This window comes from Macrotis lagotis, chromosome 8 (genome assembly GCF_037893015.1).
Source record: "Macrotis lagotis isolate mMagLag1 chromosome 8, bilby.v1.9.chrom.fasta, whole genome shotgun sequence".
NCBI lineage: Eukaryota > Metazoa > Chordata > Mammalia > Peramelemorphia > Peramelidae > Macrotis > Macrotis lagotis.
In genome coordinates this window covers 38,953,439-38,981,271 of record NC_133665.1, presented here as the reverse complement: position 1 = coordinate 38,981,271, position 27,833 = coordinate 38,953,439, and the positions used below count along the sequence as shown (strand labels likewise).

General features: G+C 39.4%; 1 protein-coding gene and 1 pseudogene across 1 annotated transcript in view; both read right to left on the bottom strand.

The window, feature by feature from the left end:
• Positions 1 to 27,833, bottom strand: part of LOC141495412 (guanine nucleotide-binding protein subunit alpha-14) — a 408,685-nt gene that overhangs the window by 125,234 nt on the left and 255,618 nt on the right. The window lies entirely within an intron of this gene.
• LOC141495413 (mitochondrial carrier homolog 2-like) lies at positions 268 to 11,616 on the bottom strand (annotated as a pseudogene).

Below are 27,833 nucleotides of genomic sequence, written 5' to 3'. Positions count from 1 at the left end.
AACATTAAAGTCTCCGGCTAACTCTCCTTTTTATGCCCTCTGTATGCCCTTAACCTTCTCTATCAAAGATCTGGCATATTAGTAGAAAGGTCATAGAACTGTCACCAGAAATGTTCTTTGTTTCTCTCTTCTTCCCTTTCACCTTTGATCTAAATCACTGATGCCTTTCCTTCCCTTCATTCCTTCTCTTTCCCATCTCTTCTCAGGCTCATCTCTTTAAAACTTTCCTCTTTTCAGTCATTTCCAGTGAAATATTCATTCTCTCTCTCTCTCTCTCTCTCTCTCTCTCTCTCTCTCTCTCTCTCTCTCACTCACTCACACACACACACAAACACACACAAACACACAAATTTCCTGGTCCTTGAACTTTTAACACAAGAATTCATGTGCTACTTCTGCATCCTCCCACCTCCCTACTCTTCACTATCTTGCCAAATCTTCCCAGCTTTTGAACTATGATATTTTTTAAATGTCTGCCCTTTCATTCAGAACACACTGGCAAAACATGTCTAACCCGTGTTCTGTTATTCCCCAAAGTTAATTATTAAAACCACCTACATATTGGCTTTTTGTCTAGAGATGACAAAGCTTATGCTCTTTAAATCTCAATACCAGTTATTTCTACTGAATATTCTGTCCACCAAGCACCCCAGCAAAAGACTCTCTTTTGGCAACATTCTCTGGGAAGAATCTGTGTTTCATATTCATCTATATATATTATGGTAAAGGAAGAACCTGTATTGCTAGGGTCCTATCTTTTTCCATCCATTGATTCTTACTGAGCACTTCAATATGCTTGACCTTTGGGGGGGGGGGGGGCCTTGGACCATTTTCACAGTCTGATAAAGTCTATATACCCTCTTCTCAGAACAATGCTTTTAAATGGCATAAAATAAAATGCAAAAGATTAAAAAGGAAATCAGTTATACTGGAATACACTTATCAAAATATTTTTAGAACAAATTAAGAACCTCAGATTAACAACTCTCAGGAAAGATCTTTTTGGTTTGTGACTTATCAGCTTCCTGATTTAACTCCCTATTTTCTACACACTTCTTCCTCTCTAATTCATTCCTTAAATCAATAGCCACATTAAACTTATTGAAATACTATCATGTCCTATCATTCTTTCACTAAGAAATCTTTAGTGGTCCCCAAGGTCTCTCAGGAACTTAAGTTTCACATCTTGGAGCTAGGATTTGCTGATGATTGATGACTTGCAAGGCTATAGGATCAGGGATTTAGAACTGAAAGGAAGCTTAAAGAGCATGTACAGATGAAGAAACTGAGGCTTAAGGTTAATAAGTTAGTCAGTGGAAGAATCAAAATATGAATTTAAGTTCCCCCATCCACTGTTCTTTCCACCATATCAAAGATCAGAGGGCCTTGGGAAAAAAAAAAAACCCCATTATTACTGCAATGACGTCACAACATACAAATATTTAACTTAAACAAATGTACATTCAGCAAAAGTAAAATTAATGTAAATAATGCTGGCAATTCCATACACCTTCTCAATGAGCTTGTGCCTCAGAGGCAGCATGAGATGAAGGATATAGATTTGATTATTCTTTGTCAATCTTACTTCTCTCCTGCCCCTCATAAGTGTGAACACCTACCATTGTTGAATATGACTGTGTAATCTCCTATTCATCATATCAACAAGAAATCTATTCATTCAATTTAGGCTTACAAAGCTAATAAGAAGGACATCCTTAGCAGGCCTTCCCAGCCCTGATGGTCAGCTAAAAGGCTCCCATTGTTTTTGCTTTTTTTTTTTAAACCAGCTTTGGCTTTGACGTGTCCCGTTTTTCTCATGGTGAAGCAAGAAGCTACATTCAACTATAATAAAACCTATTAGTGAAGTCTTTTCAATATTATTTTCCTCCTTAAATAGCAGTCTTCCTATTAAGTCTTTACCTATTCTTAGGGTTTTTTAAAAATAGATCTCAATCTTTCTTATCAATAACCTAGCTAAGTATAGTAAAAAAGAGAATTTACAATCAATTATTTCCATAACAACCATCTCAGATCTATTTGCCTTCTGATTCAGATTGCCTTCCTTTAAAGAAACCCTAGTCCCACCTTCCCCCAATCCTTTTTTTAAGCTACATTGGCTTATAAAGTACTTTAGTTCTAGGCAATTTAAGAAATTTTTAAGTGTAATTTTGATGATAAAACAATTTTTACCTTTATGAGCAGGATTAAAATCTAGCCCTCTCAATTCTCTCAATTTATTCCCTCTGAGATATAACTGTTTGACCTTGGGTGAATCACTTAAAAACTTACTTCGTCTCAGTTTCCTCATCTCTAAAGTGAAGGAGTTTGACTTGATAACCATTAGTTTCTTCTAGCTCTAAATTATTTTCCTATTCAGTCTTATTTCTTAATCTGAAGCAACCCTCAAAGGCAAGATGTTTGTTTTTCCAGTCTTCTTTCTTATGTAATCTCCCTTTACCTAAAATGCCTTTGTTACTTTCCTCTACTCAACCAGACCTAGTCAGCCTTCAAGGAACAGCTCAAGCTTCAACTCTTCCATTCAACTATTTTTGCCTACATTAATCTCTTTTCTCTTTACATGGATTATTATTATATTTATTTTTCTCTCCTATCTATTCTGGCTTTAAATAATAAACTTTTCTCTTTGTCATCTCAAATATCTTCAATAAATATTTATTATATGCTTACTGCTAACTGAGCACTGCAATTAGCCACCAAAGTAGACTCAAGAAACATTAAAATATGATCTGGCCTCATGTAGACAACAATTTAATAGAGAAATAAATATTGCCAAATAGCTACAATAAAAATTTTATGAGAGAGGTGAAAACATAGTATTAAATGAGCTCTAAAGAGGAAAATATCATTTTGAACAATGATGAATCAAGGAAAGTTTCATGGCAAAAATGATGCTTGTTTCCTAAATCTAAGAAGATTATTCCACAATTACCAATTTTTCAATCAACAAAATTATTCAATGCCTACTCTTGAGTCAGATAAAAAGTGCTAAGTAAGCAAAGAGAAGAGAAATAAAATAAGTTATCTCTTCATTCTAAAGGCAGAGACAACATGTACATTCATTAAGTACCTAAAAATCTCTATTTAAAAGTAACCAATATGTGTTATAAAGTAATTAAAAGTAAAAAAATAATAAAAATACTTTAAAATGTAACAAGGTAATTTTAGAGGGAAATTTCCTAGTATCATGTACACTAACAACATGAACAGATAAAATATAATTATTTCACCTTCATCATTCCAGCACCTAACATTTTAAGGACATATTTTATATCTAATAGATTTTTTTTTCTCCATAGTGGCAGGTAGTTGTTCTATAAGAGCTGTTCGAACTGAAAGGGAAAGTAAGGAAAATAAGTGAGGGATTCTTCTTCATTGGAGAAGTACAAAAATGGGTAAGTAGATAATGACCAAAGACCATTGCAAATGAAGTCAAATGACACCTCATCTGCAAAAAAGGGAAACAATAATATCTGTCTTTTGTACCTCAAAATTTGTTTTTGTAGGAAGGCCTAAATATGACTATATTTGAAACATCTAGGAATTTCAATGTGATCTATAAATAATAATATTAAAGTAAAAATTTGAATGCTGAAATCAGAGGCCAGCACTAATGTAAGATACTGTTTCCCCATCTCATATGACTGTAACACCAATATTCACATATCCATAAGCTATATCTCTGTTGACAACTGTTTTCTAATTCTCTTCCCTTTATGATAATGACAGCTAACATTATATAGCACATTCAGATTTATAAAACACTTTCCATATATCATCTCATTTGCTTCTCATAAAATCTCTGTGGTATAGCGATTGTTATTATTCTCTTTTGGCAGATAAGGATACTGAGGCTAAAACACTTTCCTAGGATCACACAACCAGTAAATAAGTGCATGAGGCAGCATTTGAGTTCAAGGCTTCCTGACTTCAAGTTCATAACTATACTACCTTTCTCTTTGCCTATATTTCAGGATGGTGGTGTTCAATCATTTTCAATCATGTCTGACTCTTCATGATCCCATTTGGAGTTTTCTTGGTAAAGATATTGGAGTAATTGATTATTTCCTTTTCCAAGTCATTTTACAGATGGGGAAACCAAGGTAAACAGGATTAAATGATTTTTCCCAGGGTCACACAACTTAGTAAATGTCTAAGGCCAGGTTTGAACTCAGGGGTCCTCCTGACTTCAGAATTAGAACTCTATTTATTGCACCACCCAGCTTCCCACTTCTGGGGGTGGGCAGCACATATGGATTACCCTGCAGGCCATTCATAATTAGATACAAAATATGTCCTTAAAATGTTAGGTACTGGGATGATGAAGTTGTAATAATTAATTATATTTTATCTGTTCATGTTGTTAGTGTACAAGATACTAGGAAATTTCGCTCTAAAGTTACCTTGTTACTTATTTTTTTGACTTTTCCCTTTCAATAACCTATGGGATAATTCATTCATTTAGTTTCCCCCTGCTATGACATATACATAAGAATAGAGAAAGAAAAGTGAAAATTAAAAAAAAATTAAAACCCTTTCCAGTCCTTCAAGCACTATTGGTACCATATAATTCACCTTCCCTTATTTGATCAGTGCTTTGCATGGATCTTGTCTCTAGTTTTCCTTAGAGAAGACACTTGGTGCTTTGTTTACTGAATTTTATGGCTCTGTTCGTAAAGAAAATAATGTTGGTGATGTGGTCTTGGAGCCAGTCTATTGTTGGATAATATTTATTCGACTTTTATGATATGGAAATTTGCTATGTAATGCTTTGTAAGTTATCTTTTATATTGATGACTCTTTCTAGATCTCTGAAACTTTGATCATTTTACCTAATATCAATTTTCTCAGTTGTAAGTTTGTGTAGCTTAGGTTAAACACCATCATTTTGAGATCATACAAAATGGAAGGAAAGACCAGAAAGTCTGGGCTCAAATACTATTGTAAGAGAAAAAATGAAATAATGGTAGTAAAGGACTTAAAACAAGTCTGGCACAAAACAGGTACCTTAGAAATAATTATTCCTTTCTTCCCCTCTCCCTTCCTCTGCCTCCGTTTCTTTTTTGCATATGGGATTTAGGGCAAGTAACTTAAAATTCCTGAGAGTTTCTTTACCTATAAAATAAGGAAAATGGACTCTATGACCTTCCCAGCTCTAATTGTTTGAGTTCAGGACCTGTCATCCTATAAAAAAAGGCTCTGCTTATGAGGTCTAAGCATTGTTTTTCTAGAATTGGTAAGAAAATTAAGGCATGAGCAGGCAGACTTCAGAAAAGCCTGGAAAGGCTTGCATTTACTGATGCTGAGTGAAGTAAGCAGAACCAGGATAGCATCACACACAATAACAGCAACATTGTGGAATGATCAACTATGATGGACTCAGTTTCTCTCAGCAGTTCAAAAGACTTGCAATGAAAAATGCCATCCACATCCAGAGAAAACTATGGAGTCTAAATGAAGATGAAAGCATACTATTTTTCAATTTTAAAATTGTTTTTATGTTTGTTTTTGGCAAGGCAATGGGGTTAAGTGATTTCCCCAAGGTCATACAGCTAGGTAATTATTGTCTGAGGCTGGATTTGAACTCAAGTCCTCATAACTCCAGGGCCAGTGCTCTATTCACTGTACCACTTAGCTGCCCCTGTTTTATGTTTTAAAAAAAATTTTCTCATGGTTTTTCCCCTTTAGTACTGATTCTTCTTTCACAACATGAAAATATGTTAAAGATTATTGTACAATTGTAACATATCAAATTATTCATTGACATGGGGAGAGGGGACAGAAGGGAGGTAAAAATGTGGAACTCAAAAGTTTACTAAAAGACAAATGTTGAAAACTATCTTTGCATGTAATTGAAAAATAACATTTAAAAAAAGAAAATTGATTAATGAATACATTATTTAAATCCATTAATTAATTAATTTAATCCATTAATTAAAAATATTTGAATCAGATGATTACGTTAAAACTTAGTTAATAAAAACTGAGACTAGGCACTGTGATTGTCATTATAAAATTTACAACTACTAAGACAAAAGAAACCAAAAACATCATAATAGCAGTTAGCATTTATTTATGTGTGATGCACAATGCTAAGTACTTTACAAAATTATATCCCTTGAATCTCACAACAACCCTGGCCAGTAATTATTACCATGGCCATTCTGTAATTGAGAAAACTGAGCAAAAAAGAAGTTAAATGATTTGTCCAAGATCACACAGTAAATATCTGAGGCTGTATTTAAACTCAGGTTTTCCTGAATTCAAGTCCAGGACTCTTTCCACTACAAAACATCTATCTATAATTCAAATTTGATAAGGACATTCAAGAATAAGGAAAAAATACTCTAGAACAGGGATTGATAAAATGCAGCATCCAGGATTAATCTGGAAGCTGCCTGGCCCACCACAAATTGTTTTTACATTTTTAAATAGTTTTATTTTTATTTTATTATTTTTACATTATTTAAATAGTTAAAAAAATTCTTAGCTCACAAGCCAGGCAGAAGACTAGATATGACCCTTTGGTCATACTTTGTTGACGTCTGCTCTAGAAATCCTAAGAACGACAGGTCATTTAACATCCCAAAGGTCTAGGTAAGATACCTTTGAGAAGAGAAAGTGCTGGAACTAATAACTGAGTTCTATTCTAACAACTAACTTCTTTGAAGTTTATGTACAAAAATTTTCTGAATGCCTTGCTATGGGTAATTTAATTTGAAATTATGAAAGATGTTAATTTTCTCAAACTTTTTTTCCCAAATCAGCACCCTGAGAGAAATTCTCCATTTCTGTCAAATATGTACTTAGATAAATCTGTGATCCAAACCACAGCACATATTTTTTCTACTTCTGAAATTCAGACTGCCTGTATCTTTTCCCTGCTATAGGATTCTTGTCAATCTCCCCCCATAAGTTTTCCATATTAGATGTCATCCAATATACTAGAGAACTTCTAGTGATTTTAACATCACCAGGGAAGCAGTGTAGTACTTGGACTATCTGCAGGTTCTAATTCAAATTATATAATGGAGTCAGCATCTTTTCTTGTCTTTTATATTCCTATGTCCTAGTCAACCTTTAGAAAATATACTGCTCCTTGAGGAAAGGGGCAGTTTTTGTTCTGTTTGTTTTTGTATTTCTTTGTATCCTCAGCATTTACTATGATTCTTAGTACATAGTAAGTAGTTAATTTAAAGCTTGTTGAGTGACTGAAGATGTTTTCTATTTTATGCTACATGTTTGCCATTGGCTGGCTGGATTCACTCTTTCTTTCAGAGTCTGAGAGATCAAGAGATCTCAAGAGAGAGAGAAACAGACTTTTCCAGCAGCAACTTAATTTCCCAAATATAATTCAGCCTGATTTACCCAGAAGGAAAAGGAAGAAAGGAAATAATTTGTAAGAGTTTGTTTTCTTCTATTTTTCAAGGATACCACTGATGTTAAGAGCATTCTCAAAACAATTCTTAAGACGTGAGTAAGAAGGCATATGAATCAATAATTGGTTATGTCTTCTCAGTTCATATAGGTAAAACTACTATCCATGATCTTTTCTTTTTTAAAAAAATCTTCCTCTTTAGAATAACTTTTATAAAGGTTCCTCAATTACCACTTCACACCTCTCAGACTGGCCGATATGACTAGAAACGACAATGATCATTTTTGGAAGGGATATGGGAAATCTGGGACACTAAGGCATTGTTGGTGGAGCTGTGAATTCATCCAAACTTTTTGGAGAGCAATTTGGAACTTCACACAAAGGGCAACAAAAATATGCATACCCTTTGATACAGCAATATCACTACTGGGTCTATACACTGAAGAGATTATGAAAAAGGGTAAAAACATCACTTGTACAAAAAATATTCATAGCAGCCCTGTTTGTGGTGGCAAAGAATTGTAAATTAAGTGAATAACTTTCAATTGGGGAATGGCTTAACAAACTGTGGTACATGTATGTCATGGAACATTTATGTTCTATTAGAAAATAGGAGGGATGGGAATTCAGGGAAGCCTGGAAGGATTTGCATGAACTGATGTTGAGCAAGATGAGCAGAACCAGAAAAAAACACTTTACACCCTAACAGCAACATGGGGGTGATAATCAACCTTGATGGTTTTGCTCATTCCATCAGTGCAACAAACAGGGGCAATTATGGGTTATCTGCGATGGAGAATATTATCTGTATCCAGAGAAAGAAATTTGGAGTTTGAACAAAGACCAAAGACTGATACCTTTAATTTAGGGGAAAAACTGTTATCTTATTATGTAATTTTGCTCTCTTATACTTCATTTTTACTCCTTAAGGATAGGATTTCTCTCTCATTACATTCAACTTAGATCAGTGTATACCATGGAAACAATGTAAAGACTAAAAGACTGCTTTCTGTGGGGGGTAGGGGGAGAGAAGCAAGAATAGGGGGAAAACTTGTAAAACTCAAAATAAATAAAATCTTTCTTTAAAAAAAAAGACTCCTCAGGTTCCTTTAAAATTTCACTACTTCCAGGGGCAGCTAGATGGCACAATGGATAGAGCACCAGCCCTGGAGTCAGGAGTACCTGAGTTTAAATCGGGCCTCAGACACTTAATAATTACCTAGCTGTGTGGTCTTGGGCAAGCCACTTAACCCCATTTGCCTTTGCAAAAAAAAAAAAAAAACCTAAAAAAAAATTTTCACTACTTCCCACAAAACTTCCTTCCACACCTACCCTAAAGTACTGAAGTTCAATGGTCGTTTTCCTAAACATCAAAATTGTATATTTTGGTAGTTGAGTCCAAATGTAACAGTTTCCACAATCACTACCTACAACAGAAAAAACACCTACTATAGAAATGATGGAAAATCTTCTCCATTTAGTGTCTGTTACCCAACTTCTGGTTTTATCTACCAATACTCTTGGAATGATGCAACTTTGTTAAATCTCGTATTAAACTCCAAATTGTTTCTTTCTCTTAGACTAGTTTTTGAGGTATAATATTTGAAATTTTCAATTTTTCTCCCTAATGTACAATTGTTCCTGCAATACAATATGTTATTACCTCCAACTTCCACATTTACTGTTTGGCAAGAATATGAAATGATATTGACTTAGTCAACTTGTTATATCAACTGTCTTGCATGAGTTAAACATCCCTGAAATGGTTATACAGTCAGCATATTTACTTTTGTCTCTTTCCCATTTTTTGGAGTCACCAGCTTAAATGGTATGGAGCTGCTTCAATTGCATTTGGTGTCTTCTCATCTATTCATCATCATTCACATGATATATTTTACTACATGTTCATAGCTGATTCTGAAATGATCATTGGTAATCATCTTTTCCTGAGATTGATATGGTCATTTTCATTTTTATGATATTAGCTGTATATCTTCTGATTTGTTTTCTGAAGTGTTTTCATTAAGTACAAAGCAAGATGATTTTTCATAGGTTAATAAGATCATATCAATAAAGGGAAAGAATAAAAAATTATCTTAAGACTCTCATTTTACACATGAGGAAAATGAAGTGAGAAAAGATAATGTGCCCAAGAGAGCAAACAATGACCAGTATTAAAACTGAGATCTTCTGACCAGACCAATATTCTTTACAAACAGTCCTTTGGACTCATTCCTTGAGGTTCACCATATTTTTCTTTTTTTTAAGGTTTTTAGAATTTTATTTTTCCATTTCCTTCTAAAATGTTCTTTGTTCTGTAAATCTCTGTAACACATTTAGTCATGGGTCACATTGTGCCAGGCTATTGATGCTCTGGCTAAGAAAATCTTGGTACTGGAGAATGAAATCTACATTATCAGACCCAACATTACAAAAATCCTATTTTAGAGTGTCGTTAGAAATTAAAACTAAATGACTCCCACCCTCCTTTAAACAAAATGGGGAAGGGGAGAGGAGAAGAAAAATAAAAACATCACGTACAATTAAAATCATATTATAATGCCCTGTTGGATATGGCAAGAACTCAGCTCATAGAGAGGACCAAAGACAGTGCCATAATATTTTTCTAATTTGTTTTCTACTTTACAAGGTTTGTTGTGGAGCTTATAGGGAAGGAGGGTTGAAGTCATTACCAAGTCAGCTTTTTTTGTACTTCATTTTGGTTAAAGGAATTTAAAAATAATCTTTGCTATTGTTAACATCTCACTCTTAAAACTCATTCTACTTCCACTGAGTTGTGCAAAATGCGGGATGGGGTCAGAGAAAATTAATTTCAAAGCCTTATATCAGGAAGCAGGCTCTGTGGGGATCCTACTATCTCTTTAGATAGAGTACACAAGAGGAGGATAATTATTTATCTCCTAGAAAGTTGCTTTAGCAATTTTTTCTGACGTTTCACAAGTTGTTTCTATTCCTGTTTGGAATTTTATGATTCTTCATTCTTAAAAAGTTTAAAACTGAGGCCTTAACTCCATAATAACTTGCCCATTCCTCCAGAAAAGTGCAGTTTTGCTTTATAGAAATCATATCTAAACCCAAAGCAAAAACTGCCCATTTCAGGAAAAAGAATCATTGGGGAATCTCAGCAGTAAAGCAGTTTGCATCGGGAAATGAACAAAAAAGACAGACACCAAACACCTCCATTTCCCCAAGATTAAAATGATTATTAAAAAAAAGCGCACCACACTGTATAGAAATCAACATTCTCTCCCATAATTCTGTGCATCTGGGACTACAGAAATGTCACTGTCCCTGCCCCATATCTTCAAATTAACATCCTCAGGTCACAACAGTAAGTCTTCCCAAAGGGGACCTTCCGAAAAAAACAAGCTATTTCCACGGCTCATGTTTCCCTCTTTTTGTAGCATGCACCAACAGTCTAACCAGGAAGAATAAATTGGGGCATAAGGAGGGCATCCACCAGCAAGCCCACAGTTGTTGACAGCCATCAGGTTGGAGATTAGTACAAAGGGATAGTTCAGCATACTGACAAAGAATCCAGTGACAGCCTGGGAATAACTCTTCATTTCATTCATAGTGGAAACCCCACTCTCCAGTGCATAGGTATTGACGAGGTAGGCCAATGAATTACAAAGCTACAAGGAAATGATATCCCCCAGGAGACGAGGAATAAGACCCGCAAAGAATCCTAGGAAGCCCTCCTCTCGATAAATGGTTACTATGGAGTCACATAGTCCACAATATTTGGTCTCTCTGCCAATGAATTGTACCATAGACCTCAGAGTGATCACATGGAAGGGATGCATGACAAGGGAAGCAGCAAAACGAGCCAACATCTCCCGAGTAGTCTCCTTGACAACCTTGTCAAAACTGGATGGACCATCTTTTTGTGAAGGTTCAAGTCCTTGTTTTAACTCCTCAGCCTTGTCCTAATCCTGGTATCGCTGCAAAACTTTACTATGGACCACAGTTCCAATGGCTCCAGAACACAGTCTGGGAGTTAAGCCCTTAAAAAGTCCACTTTTTCCATCGATACTCATAATATGCTGAGCATAAAAAAAAAGGCCAGGGAGTTGATAGATTTGCCGTCCAAAATTATTTCTTCCCATAGTTGGAGGAAGAGGTTCATATTCCACCTGCACGAGCACCTTCACGTACATGAGCGGCTGCGAGAGGATGGTGAGGCCCGAGCCCAGCAGCACCTGACTGGCCGCCTCGGCCTTGATGGCACCCACGGAAGGACGGGCGGGCGGGCCGAGCCACCGACGGACCGGGGCCCGTATCACATGCCCGGGCCAGAGGCTTCACGACCCGCGGAGGGCTCACCATATTTTTCAATGTGGTTTTTACACCCTCCACTTTGCCCACCTTCACTATGAAGTCACCAAGTATCAAGGTGGATGCTTAGTTTGACGGTTCTTGTCAGCTTCTCAGGATTTCTCTATTTCATCTTCTGCAGTTGATGCTAGTACCAAAATGGAAATTATGTTCATGGTAGATACTTAATCTAATCACAGCAAGTACGATCAGATAAAATGAGCTTCTTTGTTGCCATTAGATACCCAAAGTTAGTTTTTCAATGAGTCGACAAGCATTTATTAAATGCCTACTATTTACCAGGTACTGTGCTAGGTATTAGGGAAGACAGTAGACTTAAAGGTTATTAGGAAAAGTTTCTTGAAGAAATGCAATTTAGATGAGACTTGAAAAAAGGGAAGTGATAAGGCAGAGATGAGGAAGAGAGTTCCAAGAATGGAGTGGGGGGAACAATAAACAAAAATCCCCAGAATTGAGAGATGGATGGTCTAGTAAAAGAACATCAAGAAGACCATTATCATTGGGTTACAGAATACATGGGGGGAAAGGGATGTGAAGTCTAGGAATACTGGAAAGGACAAAGTTATGTAGGGCTTTAAAAGCCAGAAGTTTTGATATCTGATTTGGGAGGTGATAGGAAACCAATGTAGTTGACTGAATAATGGAATGAAATGATGAAACCTGTATTTTAGGAAGATCACTTTGATAGCTGAATGGCAGATGAACTGGAGTACCTCCTCTCATAAGTTGTTGTGAGGATCATCTGAGAAATAACATACTTAAAGTACTTTGTAAAGGAAATGGGGATAAGAGAGAATAAGGGAATAAGAGGATAAAAAGGATAGATAGCATCATAGAAACAAAGAATATGAACTTGCACCAAGTTGGAGAAATCGTGGAGGATAGCAGATCCTGTATACCATGGTCCATGGGATCACAAAGAGTCTGACACAACTAAACAATAAAACGAACTTCAAAACACTATATAAATTCCATTACTGTTATTATTATTATTATTATTATTATTATCATGAATATTGTTCATTTATTTTCTCAAATTTTATGCTATCTTAATCTTTGTAGGCAGCCTGACGATCTTATTCTTAATCCTTAATACCTTCTTTTCTCGTTTTTGCTCCTCATTATCAAAAAAGAGCCATAAAGAACTGAGAACTATTTAAAATTTTTGTCCTTTTCACAACATGATCCCCCCCAATCATTTCCCTTGGTTGATTCCTAGAAAGACAAAACTAAATGTCCCAGCCCAATGTTCTGTCTTACAAATAAATCTACAGATCAAACACTTGAAGATACTAAAGTCTACATGATTCATGAACATTGAGTTTTTTAGAAAGAAATAATTTGTAGAGAAAATTAATGGGAGATGGGGACTGATTAAGGAATGATATGAAAATCATATGAAAATGATTTGGATATGGAAATTCAAATGATTAAAGAAAATGATGAATAATATGGAAAGGTTCATGTAAAGTGGCATAAAAATTTGAGTCTCTGACTTTACAGATAAAATGAAATCTAAGGATCCTAGAGGTTAATTGACTTGCCTTAAGTCACATAACAATCAAACAGCAGAATTGGAACTTAAATTTTAGTTTTCTTCCCTTAAGGTCAATATCTGTCCCACTGCATCAATTTTCTATTTCTAGGATAATTTGGACTATAGAAACTTATGGTGAAAACTAATTCCTTGAAGTCTTTTTTAGTTCTTTATTTTAATTCATGTATAACAATTCAAATTCATGGTTTGCTTTAGAAAGCACAGCACTGAAAAAATTGAGATATTAGGGAATTCGTAGTCTAGCTTTCTCTAACCATGACAATATCATTTCCCTATAAAGGATTTGAATCTTGTAATTCATCCCTTCTCCAATAAAGAAAAATACATTTATTATTGATACTGTTGTGAAAAGAAAATCTTTGCTTGGGTCTTGTCCAGGAAGAGAACATTTATAAGAGTTTATTAAAGAACTAAAGACAAAAGCCAGTTGAATGCAGCTTGATACCAAATCCAAATTGAGCTGGCTGTTTTTATAGAAGGATTTCATAATAGGAGAAAGATGGTCCTGATAGGTGCATATTTTTTAAAAGGAGATAAACTAGCATCTCTTAGTTCCTCCCTTATTACCACATCATAGGGAAATGAGAATAAAGATAAGGAGATGGAATGAAAATGGATGAGGCTACTTGCTGATTAAGAGTAGCTACAAAGGACAAGGAATGAGCTTGGAGGGGAAGGAGGGAGGAGGGAAGGGGGAGAGAGAGAGAGAGAGAGAGAGAGAGAGAGAGAGAGAGAGAGAGAGAGAGAGAGAGAGAGATCCAAATTGTCATAGTCTCTTTCTACTCCATCCTGCTGAAGAGAATCCTGTTTTAAGACAATTTTCAGGTAACATATGGAAAAGATACCTTAAAATGGATTAAAGGACTAGGATCATCTCTTCTCTCTTAAAATCAAGAAAGTTCCTTACCTTCATCAATATCTTAATACTTTTTCAAGGTAGCCAGTTGCTTCAGTTCTGGAAGCAGGAAACAATTAAATTTGGTTATCACCTTTAATCTGTTTCCCTTTTTGTCCTCTACTTATCAATCATCTTTCCAAAGAGCTTGCCCAAAGAATTTTGGAAAGGTCTTTCTAGAGCAGAGAAAAAAAGCATTTCTTAATATTTCTAGAGAAATTAAAAGTTATTTTTAAGAAAATTGGGCATCTAGATTATGCTGTCTCCTGTCTCAATCATCCTGACATCTCTGCAAAAACAGGTTTTGTTTACACAGAAAGTCTTGGTAAAGCGAAGTTGGACCCTCTGACTGCAAGCAGGTTAAATACTATGACTCAGATATTAATCAAGAAGGCTAAGCTATTTTATCACAATCAATTCACAATAAATGATCACATTCCTTTGAAGCATCATCTTATCTGCAGATGGGGAGCACTTTGTACCCACAAAGAGGCCCTCCTCTTACTAAATCTAGGATAAAGCTCTGTCAGGTTCACACAGTTTGGATGAAGATGCAGCAGGGCAAGGAAATGTACTCTCCCCCCGCCAAAAAAAATTATAGAAGTGAGGAAGGCTGTATTTTGAGCTCCTGTTTATAGAAAATCTTACCTAGGGCTTTACCCTAATGAAATCAGGCAAGTCTAGGAAAATGAGGGGAAAAAGGAGTTTATTATAATATATAAGAAATATGATTTATCCAGGCCCTGAATTCCAATAATATGCTATTTTTAAAGAAAAATTTGTGAATAAAAAAGAAAATCCTGTTAGGTGCACATAACTAAATAAAGATGGGCTAGAGTTATCTCAGAGACGAATCTATAATCCAGGCAGATGAAGATTTCTAAAAAGTCGATCAAAGCATATGGGACTGCCCTTTCCAATGGATACAGTTTCTTGAACAATTGTGTATGATTTTTTGTGACCCCATCTGGGACTTTCTTGGCAAAGATATTGGAATCATTTTCCATTTCCTTCTTCATTCATTTTACAGATGAGGAAAATGAGACAAAGAGGGTTAAGTGATTTCCCCAGGATCATATAGATAGTAAGTATCTGAGGCTGAATTTGAATTCAAGTCTTCCTGACTCCAGGATCAGCTATCTATCCACTATGTCACCTTGCCTATGTTTGGGTTGACACAAACGATGGCCATCCTGCAAGAGAGCTTACATGTAGCCCTAGGAAGAGATGGAAAAATCACATTTGACTTATTTGACTTAATTTGACTTAACTTGGTAGTTGTGGCTAGATTCTATACTGCCAGGGGCCAAGAAGCCCCCATAAAAAGAGCAAATAAATTCCAGACATACCAGGAGCCAAGAAGCCCCCTGTCAGATAAGATAAAAGGAGCAAACAAAATTCCAGGCATACTAAGGGCCAAGATAAAGGAAGGTCACCCTCCATTATCAAGAACAAACTGACCACAGACTATCCCTTCTCTCAGGCCAAGGCATACCAACTCCACCCCTAAGCTAATCCCCTTGTTCCTTCTCTACAAAATATAAGCAGGTATTTTTCTCAAATAAACTCAGACCTTATCCACCATCCTTGGGTCTCACTCTCCTTATTCTCACCCATTCCATTTCAGGCTGGGTCCTCCTCGACACCCCACTTTTCTGCCCCGCGGGTCGGGGCACGTGGCGCCCATCGTGTGGCTCGAGGCACGGACTCTTGCCAGGCAGACCCCGTAAAGAAGAATCGTCGCGACCCCCTCTGATCGCTCCGGAGAGCCCCACGAACAGGTAAGTGACGTCTGCCTCATTCTTTTCTCATGGGTTCCAAGCTGTCTAAAGAACAGGTCTTTATACGGGACCTTAAACTGGCACTTAAAGACAGGGGAGTTAAAGTAAAGAAAAAGGATCTTGTTAGATTCTTCCTTTTTATAGATGAAGTATGCCCGTGGTTTCTGGTAACAGGACCTGAGATCCACCCAGACAAATGGCAGAAAGTAGGAAGAGATCTTAATCAGAAATTGAAAATAGAAGGACCCGATGCCGTCCCTGTTTCAGCCCTTTCTTACTGGGGTCTTATAAGAGACATAGTGGAAAGCGCAACCAGGGACCCCACAAAAAAACAGCTTCTTTTAGTTGCAGAGTCCTGCCTTCGCCCTCTTTCGCGTACAGCCTCTATAAAGTCTTTGAAAGAAGAGGAAGCGAAACCCCCTAAAACTCCAGCTAGATCTCCCTCAGCAGCTATTGAAATCCCCCCAAGCAAATCCCTCTATCCTCCTCTCCCTTCTGAGATAACACCAGCAGAGGAGTCCATAACCTGCCCAGTGTTTACAAGAAATAAGAATCTCCAGTCCAGTCCAGAGATGGACCCAGACTCAGAGCCTCTAGACCCAGGCAATGAGGCAGAACTTGAGGAAGAAGCTGCTAGATATAATAACCCAGACTGGCCCCTAGCCTCCGCTCCCCCTCCATACCTAACTGCCCCTGCCCTCCTGCCCCTGGGACCTAATATGACCACACTCAATAAGGCACGGGAGCAACTATCCGTGCAAGTAAAAGAACTCCGTGAGGTTTTAGATCTCCAAACACAATATGCGCAGCTCTCCAGTGAGTTGTCTGCCCTACAGGATTCATTACAAAGGTCCCTTAAAATCCCCCTCTTAAAAAACCAGTTTAATTCAAAAACCAGAAGTGTAAGCAAAACAAAACAGAGACACTCTAAGGCAGAAGCTGCCATGAATTATAAAAAACAAATGGCATTCCCTGTCATGACAAGATCCCGCCAAGATGACAGTGACCCTGATGCAGGAGAGGCTGAGCCCCCCGAGTCTTCCCATAGCAAAGAAGAGGAAGAGGAGAATAGGAGCAGGGAAGATGAAAGGGAAGTGGCAGATCGTCAAGGGGAACAAAAACCACTAAATTATAGAAAAATCCACTTCAAAAACTTGAAAGACTTACATACAGCTGTTAAGACCTATGGGCCTAATGCCCCCTTTACTCTCTCAGCACTAGAAGCCATCCCCCGTGGGGGACATCTTCTCCCCTCCGAGTGGCTCAGGGTTGTCCAGGCAGTACTTACACGAGGACAGTTCCTCACCTGGAAGGCTGATTTTTTTGATCGTTGTCAAACCATTGCTTCAACTACCTATAAAACTTCTAAGGGAGCTTATGAAAAACTCACAGGGCAGGGCAAGTATGCTAGTGAAACCCGGCAGTCACGTCTCCCAGTTGGATTGCTTGCTCAGGCAGCTAGTGCTGCCATTTCTGCCTGGCGGGCCCTTCCCAACACTAGCTCCCCTTTTGCACCCCTCAATAAAATCGTCCAAGGAAACCAGGAGGAATTCTCAGAATATGTAAGCAGGCTCCTGGAAGCTACAGAGAGGACCCTAGGGCAGGAAGCGGCTGATGACCAGCTTGTTAGACGCTTAGCCTATGAGAATGCCAATGCCACTTGCCGCTCCATTTTACGGGGAAAATGGAGAAACAAAACCTTAGATGAAATGATAAGGCTCTGTAGAGACATAGACCCCCTTACGCAGGCAGTTCATTTAGCTGTTGGGGCAGCCCTTCAGCACTCTGACCAATCTAAGACCTGTTTTAGGTGTAGCCAGGAAGGCCACTTTGCCCGCCAATGCCCAATTACCAACAACAACACAGGAGGTTTTTTCCAAAGACCTAATCAACCACAGACCCTCTGCCCCAGATGTAGGAAAGGAAAGCACTGGGCCAACACCTGTCGATCCACCACCAACGCTGAAGGCCAACCTATTGTCCCGTTTCCGGGAAACGGCAAGAGGGGCCAGCCCCGGGCCCCTCAAACAACCCCCAACTCGCAAGCCTCGGGGAACAGCTTGCCCACCTACCATTACGCAGAGCCACCACAGGGAGCGCAGGGGTGGACTTGTGTTCCTCCTCCTGTACAATATTAAACCCTGAGGATGGTCCCAGTATGATCCCCACTGGCGTCTATGGACCCCCCCCCTCAGGGATTCCTTTTTCTTATAATTGGCCGTGCCTCCTCCACCTTGGGTGACCTTATTGTCCACCCCTCTCTTGTAGACAATGATTATACAGGAGAAATTAGAATAATGGTGTCCGCTCTTAATAACTTCATCACTATTCAGAAAGGACAACGCCTTGCCCAAGCACTCCCGCTCCCCCTGCAAACCCAATATTCAACAGTTACACAAAGGAGGGGAGCCTCCAACCCAGGGTCTTCAGATGTTTTTTGGGCTCAAACCATTTCACAGGAACGCCCTACACTTAAATTAACCATTCAGGGCCGGATCTTTTCTGGCATACTAGATTCTGGGGCGGACTCCACAGTCCTCTCCAAAGAAAGTTGGCCGCCCTCCTGGCCTCTTCAGCCCTCTATGACCCACCTACAAGGAATAGGACAATCTCAAAATGCCCTACAAAGTTCTCAATGGCTCCCCTGGAAAGATGAGGAAGGAAATGTAGGTACTGTTCGACCCTATGTAGTCCCTGGCCTCCCTGTTAACCTCTGGGGAAGAGACATTCTCTCCCAAATGGGAGTCATTATGTTCAGCCCTAATTTTACAGTAACCAGCCAGATGCTTGCTCAAGGATTTCTCCCTGGACAAGGTCTTGGAAAAGAAAAGCAAGGTCAACCGTTCCCTTTGCAAATTACAGGAAAAACAGGGCGCTTAGGATTAGGGTTTGAAAACCATTTTTTATAAGGGCCACTGGTCCCCCTGCACTACAGGCGGAAAAAATATCATGGAAAGATGACCATCCCGTCTGGATTGACCAGTGGCCCCTTCCTAAGGCTAAATTGGATGCAGCCTTTAAATTAGTGCAGGAACAATTAGATGCAGGACACATCGAACCTTCTGTGTCCCCCTGGAACACCCCCATTTTTGTCATCCGAAAACGCTCAGGTAAATGGCGACTTTTACATGACCTCAGAGCAGTTAATAAAACTATGATCCCCATGGGGGCAATGCAACCTGGTCTTCCCTCGCCTGTAGCCATCCCTGAAGGTTTTACCAAGGTAGTTATTGACCTCAAAGATTGTTTTTTCTCAATCCCTCTCCATCCCGCTGACTGTAAACGCTTTGCCTTTAGCCTGCCCATCACCAATTGCCGTGGCCCATTCCCACGCTTTCAATGGAAAGTCTTACCCCAGGGCATGACCAATAGCCCTACACTCTGCCAAAAGTACGTAGCCCAGACTATTGACCCCTTTAGGATACAATATCCCTCACTCTATATCATCCATTATATGGATGATATCCTCCTTGCAGGACCTACAGAAAAAGAATTGGTAACTATCTCTCAGAAACTTATAGAGGCACTAGAAAAAAGAGGACTCCGGATCTCCCCGGAAAAAGTTCAGACCCAACCCCCCCAGTTATTTCTTGGATTTGAACTTTTTACTAACAAAATCTTGACCCAGAAAGCCCATATTCGTATTGATCATTTGAATTCCCTCAATGATTTTCAGAAATTACTAGGAGACATCAATTGGCTCCGACCCTATTTAAAACTAACAACAGGGGAATTAAAGCCATTATTTGACATCTTAAAGGGAGACCCAGAGCCCACCTCCCCACGCTCCTTGACACCAGAAGCCCGCTCAGCCCTGATGCTAGTCGAGCAAGCCATAAAAAACCAACACATAGGATATTATAGCCCTGAAAAGCCTCTCTGGCTTTTGCTCTTTCCCACAAATCTCTCTCCCACTGGCCTGCTTTGGCAAAATCATCCACTTTTTTGGATACACATGCCAGCCACCCCCACCAAAATTCTCCCATCATACCCACACCTCACTGCTGACCTCCTTAAAGGAGGAAGAGAAGCTGCAGTAAGACTCTTTGGCAAAGAACCTGATCGCATCATTTGCCCATACACAGCATCACAAATAAATTGGCTCCTATTGAACGATGATGACTGGGCTGTGAGCTGTATCTCATTCCCGGGAGTCATAGACAATCACTACCCCCCTGACAAACTTATTCAGTTCCTGCAAATAACACCTGTAGTCTTCCCCAAAATAACTAAAAGGACACCCCTCAAGGAGGCCCATCTCATCTTCACAGATGGCTCAGCATCTGGGAAAGCCGCAGTGAGCGTAAATGGGAAGATCACCTCCCTCACCTTCCCATACACCTCAGCACAACTTGTAGAGCTTGCTGCGATCATCTGGGCTTTTGAGGCAGTCCCTGATCCTTTAAATCTGTACACAGATAGTGCCTACGTTGCCCACTCGGTACCCCTTTTAGAAACTGTCCCTTATATACGACCATCTACCAATGCCTCCCCTCTCTTTGCCAAGTTACAGTTGCTCATACTTTCCAGAAGTCAACCCTTTTTCATTGGTCATATTCGTGCCCATTCTGACCTCCCAGGCCCCCTGACAGAAGGGAACGCACAAGTGGACCGGGCAACTCAAGACCCATTTTTAGGAAAAGGAACAGGTTTCTGTGGGGTAGCTTATGAGCCTGTGTTGCTGTGTCCCCTAGAGGCTGCCACGCGGGCCCACAAGCTGCACCACCTAAACTCACAGACACTCAGGCTTAAATTTGGCATAACCAGGGAACAAGCAAGACAAATTGTCAAACAGTGCCCAGGGTGTCTTGTCCTGCTCCCAGAGCCACACCTCGGCGTCAATCCCCGGGGGTTGGTTCCTGGTGAAGTCTGGCAGATGGATGTCACCCACTATGCACCTTTTGGAAAGCTTAAGTACATCCATGTTTCTATCGACACCTTCAGTGGGTTTATTTTTGCCACCCCCCAGAGCGGTGAAGCTACCCGCCATGTTATTAACCATGTTCTGGCCGCCTTGGCTACACTCCCCAACCCTAAGATCATTAAAACAGACAATGGCCCCGGATATGCAAGCGTCTCCTTCCGTAACTTCTGTCAGAGTTTAGGTATCAAACATATTACAGGAATTCCTTATAACCCTCAAGGACAGGGCATTGTAGAAAGAGCCCACCAAACGCTCAAAAACATGATTACTAAATTACAGAAAGGGTCAGAAACACTCTACCCCAAGATTAATAATGCTAAAACCATTCTTAACCATGCCCTCTTTGTCCTCAATTTCCTCTCCCTTGATGCTAATGCCAAATCTGCAGCAGATCGCCTTTGGCACCCCACTACTAAACACAACTATGCACAGGCTATGTGGAGAGATCCCATCTCCAACAAATGGCAAGGACCTGACCCAGTCCTTATCTGGGGTAAAGGACATGCCTGTATTTATGATTCATCAGCTCAAAATGCTAGATGGCTACCCGAGCGTCTAGTAAAATTACATAATCCACCCAGGGAACCCCCTGAGGAATCTCCCTCTCTGCTCTCTTGTAGATAAAAGATCCAGCATGAAGGCACTCGTCCTGTGCCTGCTCCTTCCGCTGTCCTGCTCATACCAACTGCTTAATTACACCTGGTCAGTCGAAGATGCTCAAGGATTCCACATCTGGAGTACCTCCAAAATTGACTCCGCGACACCCTGGCCTCCTCTGTATCCAGACCTCTGCCGATTAGCAGGACCATACGCAGGATGGGACACTCTATGCCTTACCCCGGACCAGAGAGGAAGGCTTGGGTTCCTCACCTTTTATGTTTGTCCCGGACCCCATGCCTCAAAGCCTCAATGTGGCAGAGCCGTAGACTTTTTCTGTAAACAATGGGGCTGTGAAACAACAGGAACTGGGGACTGGATCAGAAACTCAGGCTCGGATTTCATTACCGTCTCTACCAATTATTCCACCAAGGAATGTATAAGGAAAACCCTGGGGAGCCCTGTGGTTAACCATGCCCCCCTTTCCCTTAACCATGCCCCCTCCTTCTCCTGTCCTTTCATCTCCTCCTGTAAAGATCATCCTTGGTGTAACCCCCTAAAAATCCAGTTCACGACAGAAGGTAAAAGGGCATCTGGATGGGGAAAAGGATACACCTGGGGACTCAGATTGTACAAGGATGGGATCGATGAGGGTTTAATATTTACCATAAGACTTACCCAAACCATCCCTACACCCCCCCAACTGGTAGATGTCGGGCCACTTGTCAACCTCCCCAATATAAGACCCCTGAACCTACCCACTCCTGACACTAACCCTAACCCTAACCTACCCACTCCTGACACCCCCTCCTACAGACCCACCCTCCCTGTTAGCATTCCCTCTACTACCCATATTATACTTACTCTCATTAATGCCTCTGTACAAGCTTTGACCCAGATACAGAATTCTTCATTGGAAGAATGCTGGATCTGCTATTCCTCTTCCCCACCCTTCTATGAAGGTATTGCTCAATTCGGGAACATCACACACTCCAACAGAACGGATGATCTCAGATGGGGCACTGGGGAATCCCAAGGCCTCACTCTTACAAAAATCTCCGGTCAGGGACGTTGTCTCCTTGGCCCACATATGCTCCCCCCTCTTCAGCTAGACACAGTATGTAACCAAAATACCCTTATTAATACTTCCTATAGATATGCTGTAGCCCCTCCTAATACCTATCTTGCCTGCTCATCAGGACTAACCACCTTTGTGGACACCAAACAATTCCTTGATAAAAAGGACTATTGTGTCCTTGTCTCCCTTTTTCCTCACCTAACTGTCCACTACCCGGAGGAATTCCTCCAATTTTGGGAACATGGAAGGGGTACCCTTATCAGAGACAAAAGAGAACCCCTGACAGCAGTTACACTCGCAGTCCTGATTGGACTTGGGTTTGTTGGCTCTGGTACAGGTATTGCCTCCTTAGTTTCCTCCAATGCACAGTACACCCAGCTTAGCTCTGCTATTGATAAGGATCTCTCAGAACTTCAAGCAGGGTTAGAACACCTAAAAGATTCTGTTGCCTCTCTAGCTGAAGTAGCATTACAAAATAGACGCGGTCTTGATTTGTTATTTTTACAACAGGGGGGACTCTGCGCGGCACTAAAGGAAGAATGCTGTTTTTTTAAGGATAAACTTGGCCTGGTAGAAGACAGTCTGCAAAGGGTTAAGGATAGCCTGGAAAAAAGAAAAAGGGAGAGAGAGAAAGGTGAGGGATGGTATAAAAATTGGTTTTCCACATCCCCCTGGCTCTCTACTCTGCTCCCAAGCCTTCTAGGCCCATTAATTGGCTTCCTAATTCTAATTTCTTTTGGACCATGGGCCTTCAGGAGACTGACCAACTTTATCAAATCCCAAATTGACTCAGCCCTTGGAAAACCAGTTTCGGTCTTATATCACCAATTGAAAAGCCAAGGGTCCTGTGAGGACCCCCAAATGGAACCCTTGAGGTTCGCTGCTCTTACACCTCGCCCACCTTGGTATGCACGCATCTGCTCAAGGAAAGGCACCCCCTAAGGGCTGCAGTGATACCCAATGACGGGATTTAGTGCAACTCCATGACTTGGGAACATCAGATCCTACAGGAGATAACAAGGACCTTGCTAAGGTCCCCTCCTGGTCACGGATACCAAGCATGAAAACCAAGTTGCACAGCCTAAGACAGGGATCCTGCCCATAAATTTAAAATAAAAAAGGGGGACATGCCAGGGGCCAAGAAGCCCCCATAAAAAGAGCAAATAAATTCCAGACATACCAGGAGCCAAGAAGCCCCCTGTCAGATAAGATAAAAGGAGCAAACAAAATTCCAGGCATACTAAGGGCCAAGATAAAGGAAGGTCACCCTCCATTATCAAGAACAAACTGACCACAGACTATCCCTTCTCTCAGGCCAAGGCATACCAACTCCACCCCTAAGCTAATCCCCTTGTTCCTTCTCTACAAAATATAAGCAGGTATTTTTCTCAAATAAACTCAGACCTTATCCACCATCCTTGGGTCTCACTCTCCTTATTCTCACCCATTCCATTTCAGGCTGGGTCCTCCTCGACACCCCACTTTTCTGCCCCGCGGGTCGGGGCACTATACAACACTGTGACTTTCTACTAATGTGCTGCAATATGAGGCAAATCCAGATAGAACATTCTTGAAGAACTATGATTCAGTTCAATGAACTTTTTTTAAATTTATTTCAAGGCAATGAGGTTTAGTGACTTGCCCAAGGTCACACAGCTAGGCAATCATTAAGTGTCTGAGACCAGATTTGAATTCAGGACGTCCTGACTCCAGGGCCAGTGCTCTATTAACTGTGCCTCCTAGCTGCCTCTCAATGAACTTTTGCTAAACATCTGTTTATACAGAATGTAAGAGATAATTGGGTGTAATGGGGAACTAAAGAACCCATGAGTGTGTGTGTTTGCATGTGTGTGTGTGTATATGTGTGTGTGTGTACATATATATGTATGCACACACATATGCATACAATAATAACCCTTGGCAAAAGAGTAAGGAGCTACACTGATCAAATCACAAATCTTTTGAAACATTGAAGCTGAGTATCAGAACTGGGCTTGTGATATCATTGATGCAGAGACTTCTTTTGTAAAGAAACTCCCTCTACCAAAGCAGGTCAGCAGCTTCACTGGAAGTCATAGTATTAGAAAAACATTTTCAAATGTTTTTGTTTCAGGAAGCTTTTACACTCTTAAAAATTGAGGGCCTAATAAAATAATTTTTGTTTAAAAGAGTTGTGTTATATTTATCAATATTTCCTGAATTACAAATATTTTTACTACTCCACTATTACAAGCAATTTTATTACTAGCAATTAGTATTTAGTAGGACATTTTGGTAGTATCATGAAAATAGTTTGGACCACAAGGACCTCTGATAGTGTCTCTAGGAGTTCTCAAACCAAATTAAGAATGTCTTTCTTAGAAAAGCTTTCAAATCTGAGGACAGTTAAGTAGCCTGAAAAACTACCTAAATCCCAAATCAAATCAAAATCTAATTGGGAAATGCTTAGCAAAACACAACAAACAAAAATACAAGGCAGCATAGTTAATTTGTGGTCTTCTAAGTAAATATGCAGCCATTTCATTTTCAGAGAGCTTGTGTTTTTAACACATTAAGTAAATTGCAAAACTGAATTGGACCCAGCACATTATTCATCATTGTCCAAGAGTTGAGAAAGGACCTCAGGAAGTCAGTACTATCCCCTTGCCTGGACGTGTAGCCAAAAGCAACACTATTTACAATACAAGATGAAATTTATGAAGGATAAATGTCTAGTGCTAAGAAATACCTAGTCTAAGAAAAGATAGTACATTTATATATATGAAAGGTTGCCTTCAAACAAGGGATAAAACAGATTCCTTTTTTTTTTGTTTCCAGAAAAGAGAACTAAGTTGACTAATAAGGAAATAGGTTCAAAATAATTGTACATGTATAATCTATAATAGATTATTCACTGTCATGGGGAGAGGAGAGTGAAGAAAGGAAGGCAGAAAAATGTGAAACTCAAAGAACTTTGGAAACTACTTCTGCATGCATTTGAAAAAAAATAACATTTAATAACAGAACTAGGAATAATTAAAAGTGAAAGATCTAAATTAACTCTATCACACCCAAACTCAATAAAGCTCCAAAACTCTTCTGTCTTTACATTTTATTTTTTTTATTTAAGGCAATGTAGTTAAGTGACTTGCCCAAGGTCACACAGCTAGCAATTATTAAGTTTCTGAGGCCAGATTTGAACTCAGGTCCTCCTGACTCCAGGGCCCATGCTCTATCCACTGCCTCCTCTTTAATTTTTAAAACCCTAAAACTGGTGCCTGTTTAATTTTCTAATATTATTGGACATGAATTCCCTTTTCATACTTTTATGTTCCATCCAAACTGGTATCCTTATGTTGCTTATATATAACATTCCATTTCCTGTCTCTGTAACTTCATATTGATTGATCTTCCATGCTTAAGAAGGCCTTCACAGTTCACCTGTGCCTTTCAGAATCCTTTTCTTCCAAAACTCTACTCAAGTAGCACCTTCTTCATCATTTCTTTTCTGTGGCTCCTCAGAACGTACGTGTGTATGTATATTTTATATATACAATATATTTACTCATTCATAAAGATACTTTATACATATCATTTATATATACATTTATATTGATACATAATATACATATACAATTTTATATATGCTTCTTTTTATTCATGTTGTTTTTCCTAATAGAACATAAGCTTCATAAAGAAAAGGGCAGCTTCACTGATGCGTTTGTAGACCAAGGTCATATCACCATCATGCCTAAAATGTAGGCACTTAATAGGTTTTTATTGTTTGGGATGTGTGTGTATATCTGTGAATAATTATGGGAACATTTTTTACCCAGAGACAAGAGGAATGTTTCTGAGCTGAGGAGTAGCCTGGACTTTAGGAAGTTTATTAAGGCAGCTGAATAAAGGTTTGATTAGAAAAGGAAGCTAATTAATATATTTGGGTGGGAGGACATTAAAACCCAAGACATCAGATTCCCTGTTCAATGATCCTATCACTTCACCACTGGTGCTTACAGTCATGGCAGCAGAGCTCAGGGGTCCTTGAAACAATCTAGTAGTTCAATTCCCTCATCTTTCATTCGAGAAAAATTAGACCTAGAAAAATTAAAGGATCTACCAAAAGTCACACAAGGGTAAATACCAGAGCCAGAATTAGAACCTAGATCTAGGTCTAGGCTCTAACTACAGCACTCTTTTTTCATTGTATCATATTTCATGACTCATTTTAAGAAAACAAATTTCACAACAAAACTCCATAGTTCTCTCAGCTGAGGTGCAAACTGTGGGATTGTCCTGCAGGTAAAGGTGATCGATTATTGAATTTTCTGTTTCTACAAGGATTGAACTACCTTATCTATAGCCCAAGATGGATCCATTTTATGTAGTACATGACTAAAAGTTTAATATAATGTTCCACTTCAATTATGTCTCCAAGATGTCCACAGGATGCAGTTCAAAATCCTTAACTAAAAACTAAGGACCTTAATGTAAATGTTCTGTTCTAATTTTCTCTCAATACTCCTCGATGAAATCCTATAATCCAACTGCAGGGCCTACTTATCATCATTTAGCCCACACAACTCCTTGAATGTAGGATGAGTCCTACTCTTCCTTCAAAACCCATTTCTTTGCTGAAATTTTCCTTGACCCCCTCAGTCAATAGTGATCCCTTCTCACCTCATATACCACTTACTATTATTCATACCTTTTTTTGGAGTTATACTGAAATAACTGAATAACAAAACTTTGCAATACTATTTATACCCATATGTGGAAATATTTTCTTTAGCCAATGAGGTACACATAGCCATGATCCCTGGGATACTATCCCAGGCTCCAACCCTTATGATTGGTGTCTATAAGCAGACTAAGCCCACTTACCCCATTATATCTTATATCATCCAAGACATCAGAGCAAGCTTCAGATTCACATCCCATCTAGGCATCTACTCAGGTCATCTTGCCATCAGCCTGTTGCCATCTTCCCCCTTATTTGCCAGATGTTATACTGCCCCCCCAAATAAAGCTCCTCTTCTATTTATCACTCCTTTCTCTCCCCTCCATGAACTGTCTTTCCCCATAATAATATAAGCTCCTTCAATGATCAATGCTGGAAGGGATGTGGGAAATCTAGGACATTAATACATTGTTGGTGGAGCTGTGAACTCATCCAACCTTTCTGGAGAGCAATTTGTGATTATGCCCAAAAGGCAACAAAAATGTGCATACCTTTTGATCCAGCAATACCATTACTGGGTCTATA